Source organism: Balaenoptera acutorostrata, chromosome 20 (genome assembly GCF_949987535.1).
Source record: "Balaenoptera acutorostrata chromosome 20, mBalAcu1.1, whole genome shotgun sequence".
NCBI lineage: Eukaryota > Metazoa > Chordata > Mammalia > Artiodactyla > Balaenopteridae > Balaenoptera > Balaenoptera acutorostrata.
Window position 1 is genome coordinate 16,503,516 of NC_080083.1, and position 18,898 is coordinate 16,522,413.

Consider the following 18,898-nt stretch of genomic DNA (forward strand, 5'->3'; position numbering starts at 1 on the left):
ACTCTTTTGGAGGATTCCTTTTACAGTATGTCGACAAGGTAGGACATTCTCTTTTCAGTTTCTTCCGGTCATTCAAAGCAATTGGCCATTCACAACAAAGATTTATGCATTGCCTACTCTGTGCTGGGAGCTAAGAATGAATTAGCTAGTGTAGCTAGTTCTGCCCATCCAGAGTTTATGTCCTGATGGGAGAAACAAAGTTAGCTATCAGTTATAGAATATAACGTGTTCAGAGGGATGTTAGAGGACCTCAGGGTGCAATGGAAACATGTTAACCCTTAACCCATATTTGGGGGATCAAGAAAGGCATGTGGATGGATGAAAGAATGTTCAATGTAACACCTGAAGGATGACTTGGAGTTAGGATTACTGGCAGCAGAGGGACTGTTGTTTGTAAAGTATAATAAGTTTAACATTTTTATTTTCACTATTTGAAATAAACAGCATGTTTTTCAGGAAAATTGTGTTTTCAACTTTATTGTACCAAATAATATTAATACACATCTTTATACAAAGCATTTTTCTTCCCTTCACAACTGCAAGGAAATCTCAAAACAGCTGTGCAAGTGAAAAATCAGAACCTTGAAAAATAAGCCTAGAATTTCCAACCCGTACAATACCCCCATCGTTTGTTTATTTATTTATTTATGGCTGTGTTGAGTCTTCGTTGCTGCACGTGGGCTTTCTCTAGTTGTGGTGAGTGGGGGCTACTCTTCATTGCGGTGCGAGGGCTTCTCATTGCAGTGGCTTCTCGTTGCGGATCACAGGCTCTAGGTGCACGGGCTTCAGTAGTTGTGGCTCGCGGGCTCCGTAGTTGTGGCTTGCAGGCTCAGTAGTTGTGGCGCACGGGCTTAGTTGCTCTGCAGCATGTGGGATCCTACCGGACCAGGGTTCGAACCCGTGTACCCTGCATTGGCAGGTGGATTCTCAACCACTGGGCCACCAGGGAAGCCTGTAACCCCATCCTCTTTCTTAAGGTTAACCTAGGCAGCCAATTTCCATCTATAAGTAGACACTTTTGGGGAAGCTGAAAAAATCCTTGACAAGTTGATTCTAAAATTTATATGGGAACAAAATAGCCAAAACAATTTTGAAAAAGGTTAACAAAGTTGGGAGACTCATACTACCTGATTTCAAGACTTACTAAAGAACTACGGTAACCAAGACAGTGTGGTATTGGCAAAAGGATAGATATATAGATCAATGAACAGAATAGAGAATCGAGAAATAGACCCACACTATTTTTTTTTTTTAATTTATTTATTTTCGGCTGTTTAGGATCTTCGTTTCTGTGCGAGGGCTTTCTCCAGCTGCGGCGAGTGGGGGCCACTCTTCATCGCAGTGCGCGGGCCTATCACTGTCGTGGCCTCTCTTGTTGCGGAGCACAGGCTCCAGACGCACAGGCTCAGTAGTTGTGGCTCACGGGCCTAGTTGCTCCGCGGCATGTGGGATCTTCCCAGACCAGGGCTCGAACCGTGTCCCCTGCATTGGCAGGCAGATTCTCAATCACTGCGCCACCAGGGAAGCCCCACCCACACTATTAAATAGGGCTGTTTGATTTTTGACGGAGATGCAAAGGCAAGTCAACGGAGAAAGGATAGTTTTCTCAACCGCTAGTCATTGGAACAACTAGATATCTATATGCAAAAAAAAGAAAAAAAAGAACCTCAACCTACACTTCACACCTTATGTAAAAATTAACTCAAGATCAATCACAGACCTAAATGTAAAATGGAAAACTAAAAAATATTTAGAATGAAACAGGAGAAAATCCTTGTTACCTTGAGTTAGGCAAAGAGTTCTTAGATACGGTACCAAAAGCAAGATCCATAAAAAAAAATTGATAAATTGGGCTTCATCAAAATTTAAAACTTTTACTCTGCAAAAGACAAGACACAGACTGGGAGAAAGTATTTGCAAGTCATGTATCAAGATAGGATCTGTATATAGAATGTATAAAGAGCTCAAAACTCATCAAGAAGAAAAGCTAATGACACCATTAAAAAAATGGGTGAGAGATTTGAATGACTTCACCAGAGAAGATATATGGATGGCAAATAAGCTCATGAAAATGTCCTCAACATCTTAGTCATTAGAAAAATGCAAATTAAAATCATAATGAGATATGCCATTAGAATGACTAAAAAACAACAAAAGAAAACTGTCTAGATTATGGACTGATGAGGATGCGGAACAATTGGAACTTTGGAAAACACTGTGGTGGTTTCTTATAAAGTAAAACATACACTTAACCATGTGACCCAGGTGTTTACCCAAATGAAATGACAACCTCTGACACAAAAACCTGTATGTGAATATTTATAGCAGCTTTATTGGTACTCACCCAAAACTGGAAACAACCTGAATGTCCCTCAACTTTGGAATGGAAAAACCAACTGTGATATATCCATACAATGGAATACTACTCAGCAACAAAAAGGAACTATTCATATATGCAGTAACGTGAATGAATCTCATATGCATCATGGAAAGTGAAAGAAGCCATACTCAAAAAGGCTACTCTCTACAACCAGGACCTACTGTATAGTACAGGGAACTATATTCAATATCTTATAATAAACTATAATGGAAAAGAATTTGAAAGAAAATGTATATATGTGTGTGTGTGTGTGTGTGTATATATATGGGATATATATATATATATATATATATATATCATATATATATAACTGAATCACTTTGTTGTACACCTGAAACTAACACAACTTTGTAAATCAGCTATACTTCAATTAAAAAAAAAACTACTCACTACATGATTGAATTTATATGACATTCTGGAAAACTCAAAACTATAGGGATGACGGAGAACAGATCAATGATTGCATTGGGTTAAAGGTAGGTGAAGTGTTTGACTACAAAGGGGGAGCATGAGGATATTTTGGGGAGGTGATAGAACTGTTCTGTACCTTGTTTGTGGTTATAGTTATATGACTTTATGAATTTATGAGAATTCTTAGAACTGAACACTATAAAATGAATTTTACTGTGTAAAATTTATTTATTTATTTATTTATTTATGGCTGCGTTGGGTCTTCATTGCTGTGCACAGGCTTTCTCAGGGTCTACTCTTCGTTGCGGTGTGTGGGCTTCTGATTGCGGTGGATTCTCTTGTTGCTGAGCATGGGCTCTAGGCACACAGGCTTCAGTAGTTGTGGCTCACGGGCTGTAGAGCGCAGGCTCAGTAGTTGTGGTGCACGGGCTTAGTTGCTCCATGGCATGTGGGCTCTTCCTGGACCAGGGCTCGAACCCATGTCCCCTGCATTGGCAGGGGGATTCTTAACCACTGTGCCACCAGGGAAGTCCCTGTGTAAAATTTTTAAGAAAGAAAGTCTGAGGGTAGAAGACTTTAAAGAAGATTTTAAAGAAGTCTTTAAAAACATGAAAGAATTCCAGAAATATAACTTCTTAAATATTTGAATTTTTAAACTTAATTTCTTTGTTGAATATATTTTAAATAATTTAAAAGATACATAATGAGGGGGCTTCCCTCGTGGTCCATTGGGTAAGACTCGGTGCTCCCAGTGCAGGGGGCCTGGGTTCGATAGCTGGTCAGGGAACTATATCCCGTATGCCACAACGAAGATTACACGTGCCACAGCAAAGACCTGGTGCAGCCAAAATGAAGACCTGGTGCACCCCTCTGCTGGGCATCCATCCTCTTCCCTTTGCTACTGCTTTTTTGGTGACAGATAATTTGAACTATTTGCTAGTGTTTCTGGATCATGTCTCTCCTGTGCCCTTTTTTTCCACAAATACTCTGGTTTTACATCAGATCTCAAATTTCTGAGTAAGGACTTTTATTTAGATAAAATAAGATATTTCCTCTTAGTAGGGGATTGTTGGGTATCCAATTAGGCTTCTATTATCTCACCTAAATATTTGCCTGTTCTTGGTAAATCATTAATCTCTAGTCCTTTGATGTTACTCTCTCCCCCACCTTTCTCTCAAAGGCTGTCAAGTGGAAATTATCTTTGCTTCTTTCTTCCACACCTATAGAGTTTACTATATTCATGTTGGCCTTTCCTTTCTTCACTATACTGTTAATCCTCTGTGACCTTGTTGTATCACTGTTTCTCTTTCAGCCGAATCTTTAGTCTTTCTGTCTTTATTTTTTCTTTTCACAGGTGATGTAATTCACTGCACACACAGACAAATTCTCCAGATCTCTAGGTTTAACTCAAATCTCTCTCTTTCTCTCTCTTTCCCTCTCCCCTGCGCCATCCCTCCTTCCCTCCTAGAATCCAGGCCTATATTTCCAAAACCCACCTAGACCTTGCATAGGCATCACAGAATTCATTGTCTTCCCCACAAAATCTAAACATTCTAGATTTCCTGCCTAGTTGAATGGTATTAACAGCCACACAGTTGCCTAAATCAAAAACTTTGGACTTGACCTTGTTTCTTCCTTCTCCTTCATCACTCATATCTGGTTGATACCTAGGTCTGATTTTAACCTTCAAGGTCTCCTAAACCTGCCGTTTCCTTTCCAGCCATACTGTTGAAGTCTTGGGTTAGACCATTTTCATTTCTCACTTGGACCGTTGCAGTAACCTCCTAACTGGTCTGTATGCCTCAGGTCTTATCATCGTTCACTTGATCCACCACACTGCCACAAGAGTGATCTTCCTAAGTTCTAAGACTACTTATGCACTTTCGCTTTCAAACCCTTCATTACCCACAGTGCCTGATACATAGCACATGCTTGATTCCGTCTTCCTTCCTCCTTTCCTCATTATGTTTTTGCTTAGGCTGTTTTCTTTCCCTCCAAGGACACTTCCAAAACAGGCAGACAGACATAACCAATAATCTAGTGAATCTCCTGATTAATCTTTAGGATTTAGCTCATAGCTCATTTCTTCTGTGAAGTCTTCCTAATTTCCAAGTCAGAATTAATCACTCCTGCTTCTGGGCTGCTCTGATATTTTAGTATCCTGTTAGCATTACACTTATTATTCTAATGTTTTGTTTCCTCAACTGGATTGTGAGCTCTTTGTGGGTAGGGGTTATGTCTTTTTTACCCTTTTAAGTTCAGTAGCACCTAACAACTAAGCCTGCCAAATTTATTGAGTTTCTAGTATGTGTTGGGAACTAACAATTCTCTGGTTAAACACAGTCCCTGTTCTTGTGGAGCTGATGTTCTAGTGAGGGTAAACAGACAACAAACAACTTTTAAAAAATCAGTTGCAGAGCGTTAAAATAGAATGATGTATTAGAGGATGAATGGATAGCTACTTTAGATTGGGAGAATAGGGAATATCTCTCTGAGGGTATGGCATTTAAGATCCAGGAGGATACAAGGATTAGCAGATCAAACATTCCAGTGCAAAACTAAGGAGGAATGAACTCCGTATGTTGGAGGAACAGGAATAAGGCCAATGTGGCTTGAATATGGTGGGTGAGAGGGAGAGTGATGCAAGAAGAGGACAGAGGCCATATGACATTGAGATTTGAAAGCTAGGGTAGTGTGCTTCCTTTGGAGGCTTTTTTTTTTTTTTTAACGGATTTTTTTTTAAAATTAATTAATTAATTTATTCATGGCTGTGTTGGGTCCCCGTCTCTGTGTGAGGGCCCTCTCCAGTTGCGGCAAGCGGGGGCCACTCTTCATCGCGGTGCGCGGGTCTCTCACTCTCACTGTCGCGTCCTCTCTTGTTGCGGAGCACAGGCTCCAGACGCGCAGGCTCAGTAGTTGTGGCGCACGGGCTTAGTTGCTCCGCGGCATGTGGGATCTTCCCAGACCAGGGCTCGAACCCGTGTCCCCTGCATTGGCAGGCAGATTCTCAACCACTGCGCCACCAGGGAAGCCCCCCTTTGGAGGCTTTTAAGCAGGGATATGATGTAAGTTGATTTGTAATTTTAAAAAGATACTCTGGTTACTGTGTAGAACTGGATTGTAGAGGGATCAAGAATGGAGGCAAGGAGACTAGTTACAAGGCTATTGTATTAATTCAGATGAGTTGATGGTGACTTGGATTGGGGAGATGCTAGAAGAGCTGTAGAAAAGTAGTAGATTTGGGATATCTTTTGGAAATGAAGTTGACAGGGCTTGCTCAGGAATTGTCAGCAGCCAGGGGAGTGAGGTAAAGAGAGAAATTATGGCTAACTTCTCCATTATTGGCTGGAGAAGTAGGTAGGTAATTGGTGATTATATTTATTGATATGGGTAAGACTGTGGCAGAACATATTTATCAAGAATTCTGTTTTGGTCATGTCGAGTTCGAGCTGCTTGTTCGACAGCCAACTGGAGCTGTAAGATAGTTGGGTAGAAAAGCCTGGCATTCCAGGGAGAAGTCTGGGCTGGAATTGTAGACTTGGAGATCATCAACGTGTAGATAGAAGTTGAAATCATGGAATTCAATCAGGAGGTCACCTAGAATGGTTTGTGTCTAGAGAAGAGAGGTCTGACAGAGAAGGAGCAGCCAGTGAGGTAGGAGGAAAACCAGGAAAAATGATGTTATGGAAGCCAAGTAAAGAACATGTAAAGAAGGGAGTGGACCACTGTATTGCATTGCTGTCTCAGATAAGAGCAGAGAAGTACCTGTGGGATTTGGCAACCTAGAGATTATTGGTGATCTTGAGTTAGAACTATCATTGGACTGGTGGAGATAGATGTCTGATTGTAGTGGTTGGAGGGAGCAAATGAGATGAAAAGCATTTCATTTTTGTATGATGACAGCGAGGTTTTGGAAGCCTATTTCTAAAAACTTCCTGTGTCGTTGTTACTAAATTCTTACCTATTTGTATTCCAATGTGGTTATATATTTTTGTTAAAGCATTATAATCTTAATGTTTTTGTACCATCATTTTAGGTAGATTCCTGTTCTCTCAAAACCTAGCTTAGGGGCTTCCTTGGTGGTGCAGTGGTTAAGAATCCGCCTGCCAATGCAGGGGACACAGGTTTGAGCCCTGGTCCGGGAGGATCCCACATGCCGTGGAGCAACTAGGCCCGTGCACCACAACTGCTGAGCCTGCTCTCTGGAGCCCGCGAGCTACAACTACTGAGCCCACATGCCACAACTACTGAAGCCCACGCGCCTAGAGCCCATGCACCGCAACAAGAGAGGCCACCGCAATGAGAGGCCCACGCACTGCAGTGAAGAGTAGTCCCCGCTTGCCACAACTAGAGAAGGCCCGCACACAGCAACAAAGACCCAACACAGCCAAAAATAAATAAAATAAATTTATTTAAAAAAAAAAACCCAAAAAAACCCCCTAGTTTAACTAGGGTTATGAACAATACACATACACTGGTGAGTGAATGAGACTGTATTTAAGGATCAGGTCCCTGGTCTTGGAAAAGCAGACTGGCTTGACCTTGGCTTTATGATACATCAGTTTTCTCAGCTGTCAAATGAGGATAACAGGACCAGTTTAGCTCAGTGGGTGGTTGTGAGGCATGACTACTAATGAAAATAATTGTAAAACACTTTCGCAAGTTAAAGTGTGATATAAATGCTAAATAATAGTTCTTTATTGGGATGTTGTGAAAATTAGCAATATGCTGTCTCTTAGAGCCCTTAAGTTCCTTTTGAGAAAGGTGAGATATATATATATATATATATTTTTTTTTTTTTTTTAATAAATTTATTTTATTTTTGGCTGCGTTGGGTCTTCATTGCTGCACGCGGGCTTTCTCAAGTTGCGGCGAGTGGGGTCTACTCTTCGTTGCGGTGCGCGGGCTTCTCATTGCGGGGGCTTCTCTTGTTCCGGAGCACCGGCTCCAGGCATGCGGGCTTCAGTAGTTGTGGAGAGCTGGCTTCAGTAGTTGTGGAGAGCTGGCTTCAGTAGTTGTGGCTCGTGGGCTCTAGAGCACAGGCTCAGTAGTTGTGGCGCACGGGCTTAGTTGCTCCGCGGCATGTGGGTTCTTCCCGGACCAGGGCTCGAACCCGTGTCCTCTACATTGGCAGGCGGATTCTTTTTTTTAAAAAATTAATTAATTAATTTATTTTTGGCTGTGTTGGGTCTTCGTTTCTGTGCGAGGGCTTTCTCTAGTTGTGGCAAGTGGGGGCCACTCTTCATCGTGGTGCGCGGGCCTCTCTTGTTGTGGAGCACAGGCTCCAGACGCGCAGGCTCAGTAGTTGTGGCTCACGGGCCTAGTTGATCCGCGGCATGTAGAATCTTCCCAGACCAGGGCTCGAACCCGTGTGCCCTGCATTGGCAGGCAGATTCTCAACCACTGCGCCACCAGGGAAGTCCCGGTGATATATTTTTATAAATACTATATGCAGAAAAAAATAGCTCAGGATTTGGGAAAATATTGCTATCCTAATTTCTGGAGTGTAACAATTATAGAACCATAATGAGACAACTTTTTACTAAAGAGAATATTTTCTAAAGGTTTATTATAATATCACTTTAGAGGTTTCTTATCACAGGGGTTTTACCATCTTGGCTTTTTGGTTCAAGTGAGGGTGTGAGTGCCACCCTATGGCAGTTAAAATTCTGACTGTTTAAGGGACTGGTGGTGGTGATTTATTATCTATATTTAAAGTGTCACAGCCAATCAATAGAACCACTCAAAAAAAGCATTGAAAAAGCATTTTATTTTAGGCAACACCATATAGACATTTTAATGCAGGCTTAGGTGATGGTTGCAGTTAGGCTTTAAAGAGAGACACAGTGCCATTTCAGACAAAACTAGCACTCCTTGTTCCACACCTGAGTCTAAATATAGAATTGGTGGCATCATTACCTATAATGTACTTAGAAAATGCCTGAAATTTGAATCTGATGAACTAAATTTTTCTCAGCCTCTAAAGTAGCATTAACAATAGAGGAAAACTGGGATGTGGTTCTTTTGATGTTTAAAACCGATAAGGGAAATGGTTAAGCAATAGTCTGCTGACGTGCTCAGAACTTTACCCTGCTGACAGCTCAGTTGGGATCTTGTGTATTATTTTTTTCAGTGGAGACCTGTGTATTGCTAATTTTAGAACAAAGTGACATGAAGTTCTTAGCTTTACATAGGTTGGAATTGAATCTTTTTTCTGGAATTTCGGTTCCACAATCCATTACCTCTTTGTATCAAGGACAAGTGAAAGGTTTAGGTTTCTTTTCCTCTTTGATGGGAAGACTGTACTTGTTTTTGCCGCACCCGGGCATTATTCGCTTTATTTTTGCATTTGGTGACTGGAAAAGGGGTCCCTGAATGGTCTGCTTCTACAGCAAAGACAGTGGAGTAAGCTTTCTTTCTTGGAGATGCTTTACATTTGTGGTTGTATTTAAGCTTTCTGTTATTTGCTGCCATCATCTGCCTTGCTCATTGTAGACTCAGGGATTGGCTTCAAGTTCATAGGTAAAGGTTCATCTTAAATTCTTATTTTAGTTCCTTTGGATTTGATTTGCAGTTGACCTGTATCCATTCTACTTAATTGTTTCTTGTTTCTTTTCCAGAGTAGATATTTCACAAAGCTTCTATCATATATTTTTAGGAATGTATATTTTTTTCAGCTTTATTAAGGTATAATTGATTAATAAAATTGGAAGATACTAAAGTGTACAACATGATGATTTGAGGCACCCATATCTTTTGTTATTGTTCTTCTTTTCATTCTGGAGGCTTGCAGTTGGCAGGCCTATCAAGCCAAAATACCTTTGGGACTGTATGGAGAAGGCGCTTTCCACTACTTCCTAACAATATGGAATATATGTAGTACTTGATCTTATGTACTTCTTCTGTGACTACTAACTAGTTCATGCCCTTTGAAAATTTCCCCTTCGGTTGTTTCTTTTTCTTATTGACTTGTAAAAATTCTTCATATTTTGTGACCAATTTGTTGCAAATATTCTTTAAGGCTATGTATAAATGAGAAACCAGGCTATTGCATCAAATGCTTATCCAAGATGATATTTGGTTAAAATGTTTGCCTTGGTTATTTGAGCAATGGTAAGCTTCTTTTGTCTCTTTCCTTCCAAAAATGCATAGAAAAGCTCCTTCTGTCTGAAGTAAAGTGTTGGCTCTGTGTTGGTTATAATTTGCTTTTTCTGGCTGGCAGAGCCTTCTTTTTGTTTTCTGTCTTCTGACAGATTATAGGATTGTGGGGAAACAGCGTCCAGGGCTTTTTCAGGAACTGTGCCATTTTATCTACAGGAGAAGCCATTGGCTTTGGCACTAGAAGGGAATTGGCTCTTCATTTAAAGATGCCAAATCATGCTTGATTCACAAGTTTGCTGTCTCATTTTGTGTATGTGTGTGAAACTTTTTCAGGATGTTGGCTTTTACTTTTTCTACCATGTGCTACTCCATCAGTATGAGAAATTAACAACTTGTTCCTTCTCTCCAACTCTCCACCCCCAACACACACAATCCAAACATCCCAAACCATAGCAAAAGATGCAACAGTCATTTTGAGGATTAGGGCAAAATACACCACCCAAATGTTTCCATTGCCCTTTTGGTGACTTTGAGTTTTAATTCTGCTTTATCAGTTAAAGTCTTCATCTTTCTTATGTAGGCTTGAATTATTTAGGTGGGGAAATGATTTTCCAACCAAGATGTCCCTTTACAGAGGCTTTTCAAAGGCATCAGTGGAAGTGAATTGTCAGAGTACTCTATTTCCTAACTTGGGAAACTTAATTTGCATAAGAGAGCACATTTAGGAAACTTCTACTTATTTATTTATCCTTGACATGCTCTTTTCAGGGGAGTGTAGTGTAATTTATCCTGATCTCAAATGAGAATTTTTATTATCATGTAAGCAGTCTTAACTCCAATTGTATCTGTTACCTTCATGCTTTTTAAACTGCGTACAATTGATTTTGAAACCTAGCCAACTAGATATTTTAGCAAATCTTCCACACTCGTTAATGCCTCACTCCCCTACTTTCCATAGATAACAGTTTAAAGATACCTTCTAAGTGAAGCTATTTCCATTTAGATTAAGGTGGGAAAATTGTAAATAGGAGAATAAGCCAGTTTTGATAAGCTGGTTTGTCTAGTATGAATTTTTATACGGACACATGTTTTTTTCTACCTCTGCCAAACCGTCCTGCCCCAAACCCACAGTCTTGCAAAAGTTGGGGTTTGGTTCTCATGTGCATTCTTTGTTGTAGTTTGCCTTTTTTTTCAAACTGGTGTCTCCCTTCACTAGACTAAGCACCTTAAAGACAGAGTTTGTAGCTTATTTGTCTTTTTGTCTCTGGGGTCTAATGAAGCTCCTGGTATGTAGGAATGCAGTAAATACGTGGTGATGTGAGTGAATGAATGAATGAATTGAATTCCCAAAGATACAGTGAATGGATTTTATACTTCCCTCTAGTGTCTGAAAGAGAAAGTGCAGCCAGTTAAAAAAAAGGTTAAAAGAATACCTTGCTACATTGAAATAATAGTCAAGGCATTGCCTTTTTTCTTTTTTCCCCCCAAGTTTTCACACTTGTTTTTTCAGACCTGTTGTTCTCTTTAAGTCTAGTGAATAAAAAATTACCTCATCAATGTCTGTGTTCTGTCTCTTGGGTGTTTGAATTTTGTGAAATGTCACTAGTGGGTCTTTATGAGGACAATGCCTTTTTATTTTATTTAATTTTATTTATTTATTTACCTACTTATTTTTTAACACTAAAGTTTTATTTTTTTCTTTGCCATTATGCTTTATTACAGGATATTGTATATAGTTCCCTGTGCTATACAGTAGGACCTTGTGGTTTATCCAATCTATATATAATAGTTTGCATCTGCTAATCCCAAACTCCCAATCCCTCCCTCCCCCACACCCTCCCCCTTGGTAACCACAAGTCTGTTCTATGTCTGTGAGTCTGTTTCTGTTTTGTAAATAAGTTCATTTGTGCATATTTTAGATTCCACATATAAGTCACATCATGTGGTATTTGTCGCTTTTATTTTTTTTATTTTTATTGGAGTACAGTTGCTTTCCAATGTTGTGTTAGTTTCTACCGTACGAAGTGAATCAGCTATATGTATATATACATCCCCTCTTTTTTGGATTTCCTTCCCATTTAGGTCACCACAGAGCATTGAGTAGAGTTCCCTGTGCTATAAAGTAGGTTCTCATTAGTTATCTATTTTATACATAGTATCAGTATATGTCAATCCCAGTCTCTGGATTCATCCTCCCCCTGCTTCTGATTTACTTCACTTAGTATGATAATCTCTAGGTCCATCTGCATTGCTGCAAATGGCATTATTTCATTTTTTTCTGGCTGAGTAGCATTCCATTGTTTATATATACCACATCTTCTTTTTTTTTTTTTTTTTTATTTTTGGCTGTGTTGGGTCTTCATTTCTGTGCGAGGGCTTCCTCTAGTTGCGGCAAGCGGGGACCAGTCTTCATCGCGGTGCGTGGGCCTCTCACTATCGCAGTCTCTCTTGTTGTGGAGCACAGGCTCCAGACGCGCAGGCTCAGTAGTTGTGGCTCACGGGCCTAGTTGCTCCGCGGCATGTGGGATCTTCCCAGACCAGGGCTCGAACCCGTGTCCCCTGCATTAGCAGGCAGATTCTCAACCACTGCGCCACCAGGGAAGCCCATACCACATCTTCTTTATCCATTTATCTGTTGATGGACATTTAGGTTGCTTCCATGTCTTGGCTATTGTAAATAGTGCTGCTATGAACATGGGGGGTGGGGTGCATGTATCTTTTCAAATTATAGTTTTGTCTGGATATGTGTGCAGGAGTGGGATTTCTGGATCATATGGCAGCTCTATTTTTAGTTTTTTGAGGAACCTCCATACTGTTTTCCATAGTGGCTGCACCAATTTACATTCCCACCAACAGTGTAGGAGGGTTCCCTTTTCTCCACACCCTCTCCAGCATTTGTTATTTGTAGACTTTTTAATGATGGCCATTCTGACTGGTGTGAGGTGGTACCTCGAAGTTTTGATTTGGAAACTGCCTTTTTAATAGTGTTTAGCTTAGGTTCAGAATAGATCATTGTTATTGTTTTATTTTTGTTATCTGGTTCTGCTGAAAGCTGTATGTTTATTTTGATTTGAGTAAATTAAGCATCAAAGGCACCTTTTTTGGGTTTTTTTTTTGTTAAAAATGTCATTTGGGAAATTTGCAAAATAGAGTACTCAAGAAATATTGTAGTGCAAACAATGATCAGACTAGATGGATGTTACCTAAACTAGTTTTCAATCCAACCCATTGATCTTTTCCTTCTATTTCTGAGAGATGGTATGTTTGTTTTGTGTTTTAATATCTTTTGCTGATTATGAATGTAAGTCATGTTCAACACAGAAAGTTTAAAAATTACAAAAATAATAATTTGTAATTCTACTACTCAGCTAATCTATTAAAATTACAAAATTAATGCATGTTTTTTGTCTTTTAAAAGGTTGAGTAAAACAAATATAAAAAATTTTTCTCCTTCATTCCTCCGTACCCCTCTTTTCCTCCTCTCAGTGGTTACTACTGTTGACAGATTGGTGTATATACTTACAGATATTTTCTTGAACCTAGAGAAATATATATAATATTCATATGTGCTTAAAAAATAGATGTGTTTATCTTATAATACAATCTGAAACTTGATGTTTTAAAACTTTTTATTAAGATAAAATATATGTATAGGAAAGTGCACGTTAAGTGTACAGCTCAGTGAATTTTCACAAATTGAACATACTTATGTAACTAGTTCTCAGATCAAGAAACATTATCAGCCCTCTTGAATCCCCTCCTAGCAATTTGTCCATGATATTGTTGAAGCACAGAGTGGATAAGTCCTTGGTCAGTACTGGCAGAGTTAGAATTTGGTTATTTGTTCTATCTTGAAAATGAGTGAAGTTATTAATGATTTCAACTTTGGTGGCTGTTATGAGAACTTGGGTCATTTAGTGATTTGGACCATTCTTTTGCTGTAGTGTTTACTGGTCTAAATATTTATAGAGGACTTTACTATGTATGACTTACTGTGCAAAATTGGGAAAGGAGAAGATACAAAGACAAGTGTAATATAAGCTTTGACTTACAGTCTAAATTAGGAAGACAAATCACATATTAGACAACAGAACAGTTAAGTACTAAATTGTGTAGTAGTGATTCAGAAAAGGAATCATAGCTGACAGTATTAAAGAAGGCTCCACAAGGGAGGTGGAATTTGAGCTGAGCCTTGAAGAATGGGTAGGATTTAAATGGAATGGTTATAACAGTACAAGTCATGGCAAGAAAGTTGAAATGGAAGATACACGGACAGTGAGCAAGCAGATCGGTCTGTCTGCTATGGGGGTAGACTGCTGAGGAAAGGTGGAGAGTAAGTTTGATAACATAGGATAGCACCAGATTGTGGAACATACAATAACCATAGAGTGGAAGCTTGGTTGGATGGCATAGGCACCAGAGAGCCACAGTAGAGCTTAATGGATAGGAGTATTAGACTTGGAGCCAGGAATACTCAACTTCTAAAATTGACTTTTCCATTTACCACCTTTGTGACCTAGAGCAGATTGTTCAGCCTCTCTGGACCTCAGTTTCTTTGTAAAAATGGGGGAAATATCTATTTCATAGGTTTATCATGATGATAAAATCATAATTATTTATTATGTATATTTTTTTAAACTGAAGTATAGTTGACTTACAATATTTTTCAGGTGTACAGCAAAGTGATTCATTTATATGTATATTTTTTTCAGATTCTTTTCCATTATAACTTATTACAATATATTGAATACAGTTCTCTGTGATATACAGTAAGTCCTTGTTATTTATCTATTTTTTGTGTGTGTGTATATATGTATATATATTTTTTTCCCCTTGACACAGGGCCTTGCACCTAGTAAATGTGCAATAAATTGAAATGTTTCTGTAGTTCTTAAGGGGAAGAGCAAATGGATGTGAAAGCAGTGCTATGTGGAATGAGGGAGGCTAGAAAGAAGTTATAGTTTCCCCCACAGACGTAGTAAGGGTCTCTGTTAGGGTAGTGGTAATAAGATAGAGTACATTTGAGGGGCATGAAAAGAAATTGGACTTGAGTTCCTCTTTAGGATGAAGCGTTTTGGGCTTCCCCTGTGATCTTGTGTTAAACAGTTGTAATCCCTCTCTGTTTTCTTGGACTGTGTAGATGAAGATAAATTTGATTTTTTAATTTTAGTTAAGGTATTCAAAATACCCTGAGTTCCTCATTTATATTTTAGAAGAGGATATTAGAAGTTTTGTCTGAATTACCTAATTGTCAAGAACATTTGTGATAATGGTGAGACTGGCATGTTTATTTGTTTGTTTTTGATGTCTTGGCAAATTAATGGGCTTATGAGTGATCTTGGAAGGATTTTTTTTTTGGCTGCGCAGTGCGACTTGTGGGATTTTAGTTCTCTGACCAGGGATTGAACCCAGGCCCTTGGCAATGAGAGAGCGTGGAGTCCTAACCACTGGACCGCCAGGGACTTCCCTAAATTTTAGTTTCTATTTAATCCTTAAAGAGAGAAAAATTGCCTTTGTCAAGAAGAGTAGAATTTGAAGGAAAGTACTGACCCAGCTGTTTACCTTAGTCATCAAGAGTAGCTTTTAGGCCAGCTATTTAAAATAGTAGTTTCTTGAAGTATTGTTTAGTTATTTTAATATGGAAAATGCCAGAGAATTGCTAAATGATATGGAGAGTTGTAACTGCTTTTGTGCTTTTGAGGATTTTTGTTTAGGTCAGATGTATTTGGGAAGGGAATGGACTCGTTAGCTAATTTGGGAGACTTTTGTGGGCAGTATTTAAAATAAAATTTTCACATTTGGTTCTTTTTATCTGGAACCTAGTCTATGAGACAGCAATTAAGTTCCTCCATAAATCTATTTAAGCCCAGGCCTTTTAATTTGGGTTAGAAAAAAGAGCTGGCTTTTAAATGGGCATGTCACACAATTCCTTTTCCATCTTCCCAGAACACTGAGGCTATATATATATATGAAATGCTTTGGGCTCCACATAAGAAAAGGCTACTTAATTTTAAAGTGTTTTGTTGTTGTTTTTTAAAAATTGTAGTAGCACTTGGGAGCTAAGCCGGATTGTAGTGTGAGGTAGACACTTAACATTACTTGCAAGAATTTTGTGGACAAAAATGACAGTGTAGGTAATAACTTGCCTTCCCCACCCCACTTTGTTTTTCTTAAATGAACCCCTACTACTGCTTCACCACTATACCTAAGAAAATATTCTACAGTCTTTAGCATATTCCATCCCAGCAGTGTTAGGCCCTTAACATTGACGTTAGTGATTGAAGTGTTGATGCAACCTGCCAGTTATGCGGAGGCCTGGCAGTTCCTGAGAGTTTTTTCTAATATTAGGTGTATGGCTTGAACAAGACTTAGATGTTTGTTTCCTAATTGTACTGAAACCTGCTAAGGGAGTGGTTAGCTTGGGTTTAATTGGATGTGGATAGCTTGTATCTGAGCTGGGTTGGATCCAACTGTGTGTGTGTCTTTGGTGTTTTGTTTGTTGCAGATGATTTGATGTATTCCTTCTCCCAGCGCACCAACTTCCAGATGAATCCCTTCCCAATATGCGCCCCCCTCCCCCCTTAATTTCTGCGTCACGGGAAGCAGGAGTTTCAGACAGGGTGGATTGATGTGTGCAGCTGATCTAATATGCAAACCTAAATCTATGCACGGTTATGAGGGAGTGCAGTTGATTAGTCTGAGAAAAGAAGGGCGAGGCAGAGAGGCCTGGGGAGCATCTTTCTACTCTCAGGTGTCTCCGGATGGCTATTGCTGTGGAAGTCTGATGCACTCTGGGAGGTACTGCCTGGATGGGGGTCACTCCTAGTACCCAGGTAGGGCGTGGGCGGGGGAGCAGGAGAAGGGGTGCCGCATCACCTGGCCCATCCGCGCTGCCGGGCTGCTGGCTTCGGGGTGGGGGCCTGGAGAGATGGGGGCAGCTCTAACAAAGAGGAGCCGTGCCAGGGCCGGGGCCGCGGCTAGCTGGCCTATCCCGGGCGGCTGACCTCCCAGTGGGCCTCCCCAGTTGGCTGTTTGGTGAGTCGCTCCGCTGGCTCCCTGGCTCGCCATTGGCTGTGCGGACTGGAGGGGGCTCGAGAAGGGCCGGGATGGAGTTGAGGGGGCGGGGCTGGCTTCCGGCGGTGAAGGGGGAGCGAGCGGCAGCCGGCTGGGGGAGGGGGTGTCGGCGCGCCGCGGAGTGCTGCGCTCAGAGAGCCTGGCACCCGGAGCAGCCGCCTCCCCCTCCCCCTGCCAAGACAGCTAGAAACCCCTTCTCTTCCATCCTCCCGGGGCTCGGGCGAGGAGGGCTGAGCTGCCCCAGGCAGGCGGGGCGGAGCCCGGAGCCCCACCGAGCGCTGCGGAGCGAACCTCACCTCCCTCCCTTCCAGGGCTCAAGGTGTGTGTGCTTTTTCTAACCAACCCCGACTTCAGCCGACTTAACCTTGTGAGAAAAGGGGAAATGGAATGGGAAGTAAGAGCTCCCCATCTAATCAGTTTATTTTGATTCTCTAATTCTACCCTTCGTTCTTCTTTCCCTCCCTTCATCTCACCCGTGCAGCAGGGTAAGGAGATTCAGGACTCTCATCTGTTTTTACTGATGTGTCGATGTCGGTCGCGTAGTAAAATGAACAGAGGAAAAAAGAGGAGCCCTTTCTTGTGTGGCATCTGATGCAGTGAACCAAAAAAAAAAAAAAAAAAAAGCAGGTTAGGATAGGAGTGGGTTTTGGGAAATGTTCTGCATCGTGTCCATTAAGGCTGTCTTCACCATTTTCCTACTTGGGACTGCCTTAATCAGCAAAAACAATCTGAAAAGGAAGGAGGTGCTAGTGGAAAGAGGGATCAGCCCCCGTCAGATGGTGGTTAAAGGAAATCCTGATAGTTGTTAGCGATTAACTCTGCTAAAGTCTCTCCCCGAGTACAGTGTTACCGGCTTTGTGTAGCACTCAGCCCTGTTGGAGAAACCTAGCTAGAGCAAGCAAACTTACCTTGCCGTTACTGAAACTTAAAAGTCTTATCTTTTTCTCCATCTGTATATTTCTCATTCATAGGCTCTCAGAGGGATTAGTTTCTGTCATCAAAAACCAAACTTTAAACAAATCCAGATGAATTTTGTTTAATTCATTTATTTTTTAAAGCGCCCCCCCCATGAATTCGTGTGGCTGTATCATTACAATTTATATGTATGTCTTGAGTTCCTTTGCTTCTACAATGTATGTATCCCTTCTTTCTGAAGGACAGAGCTCATCTTCAGCCAAAATCAGGAACCTCTTTATAGGTTTTTAATTGAGAGGAAAGTTATCAATTGAAGATAGAGAACCCAAAATTTATGATAGAAACAAAGGGAGGGGGTGTGTGTGTGTGTGTGTGTGTTGAGTGGCAGTGTTCATGGTAAACTTGTTTGGACCAGATTTATCTTAATGTTGATTAGCAAAGAGCTAGAATGCCAAAAGTGAGGAATATCAATTTTTTGGCAGCACTTTGGTAAGTATTAATTGAAATGATTGAGAGTTGAGTCTTGTAATCCAGGTTCAGTTTCCAGAAATTGTTCTGACGGGAGTTCAGTTTTGAAGATAGAATTGATATGCTGGAGCTGTTTTACCATTTAAGTTAGATTAATATTTTTTCTTTACATTGATTTATTTTATCTCTAATCAATAAAGAGCAGTTTGGGGTAAAAGCAAGTATTATAAAGACTAGGGAGGATGGGGTAGGGAACCATCTCAGTTGTGGAAACTTACTAGGGATCAGGAACTTAGTATACTTTTTTTTTTAAATTGCAAGTAGCCTTAACATAGAGTTATGCAAAAAAAAGTAGATTCACAGTAAACCTTTGTTAGATTTTGGGTTTTTAGTTTATTACCCATTTATCCCTTAAGACTCCATGAATCATGTTTAAATTGAAAGGCAAAGAGAATCCCCCAGATGTTGTCTTACCCAACTTGTTATTGAGAATGAACTGTTAAAAATCACTTTGAAGCTTTGACGGCTAGCTAGTGTATAAAACAAAGT

At 40.3% G+C, this 18,898-nt stretch overlaps 1 protein-coding gene across 3 annotated transcripts in view; it reads left to right on the forward strand.

The window, feature by feature from the left end:
• FAM222B (family with sequence similarity 222 member B) overlaps window positions 1-18,898 on the forward strand; it is a 66,953-nt gene that overhangs the window by 9,336 nt on the left and 38,719 nt on the right. Inside the window, exon 1 of one of the 3 annotated variants that reach the window (XM_057536727.1) lies at window positions 17,062-17,285. The exons of the other annotated variants lie outside the window; for them this stretch is intronic. The gene's annotated coding sequence lies outside the window, so the exon portion shown is untranslated. Of the gene's footprint in view, window positions 1-17,061; window positions 17,286-18,898 lie in introns of those variants that run through there. 3 annotated transcript variants of the gene reach the window in all.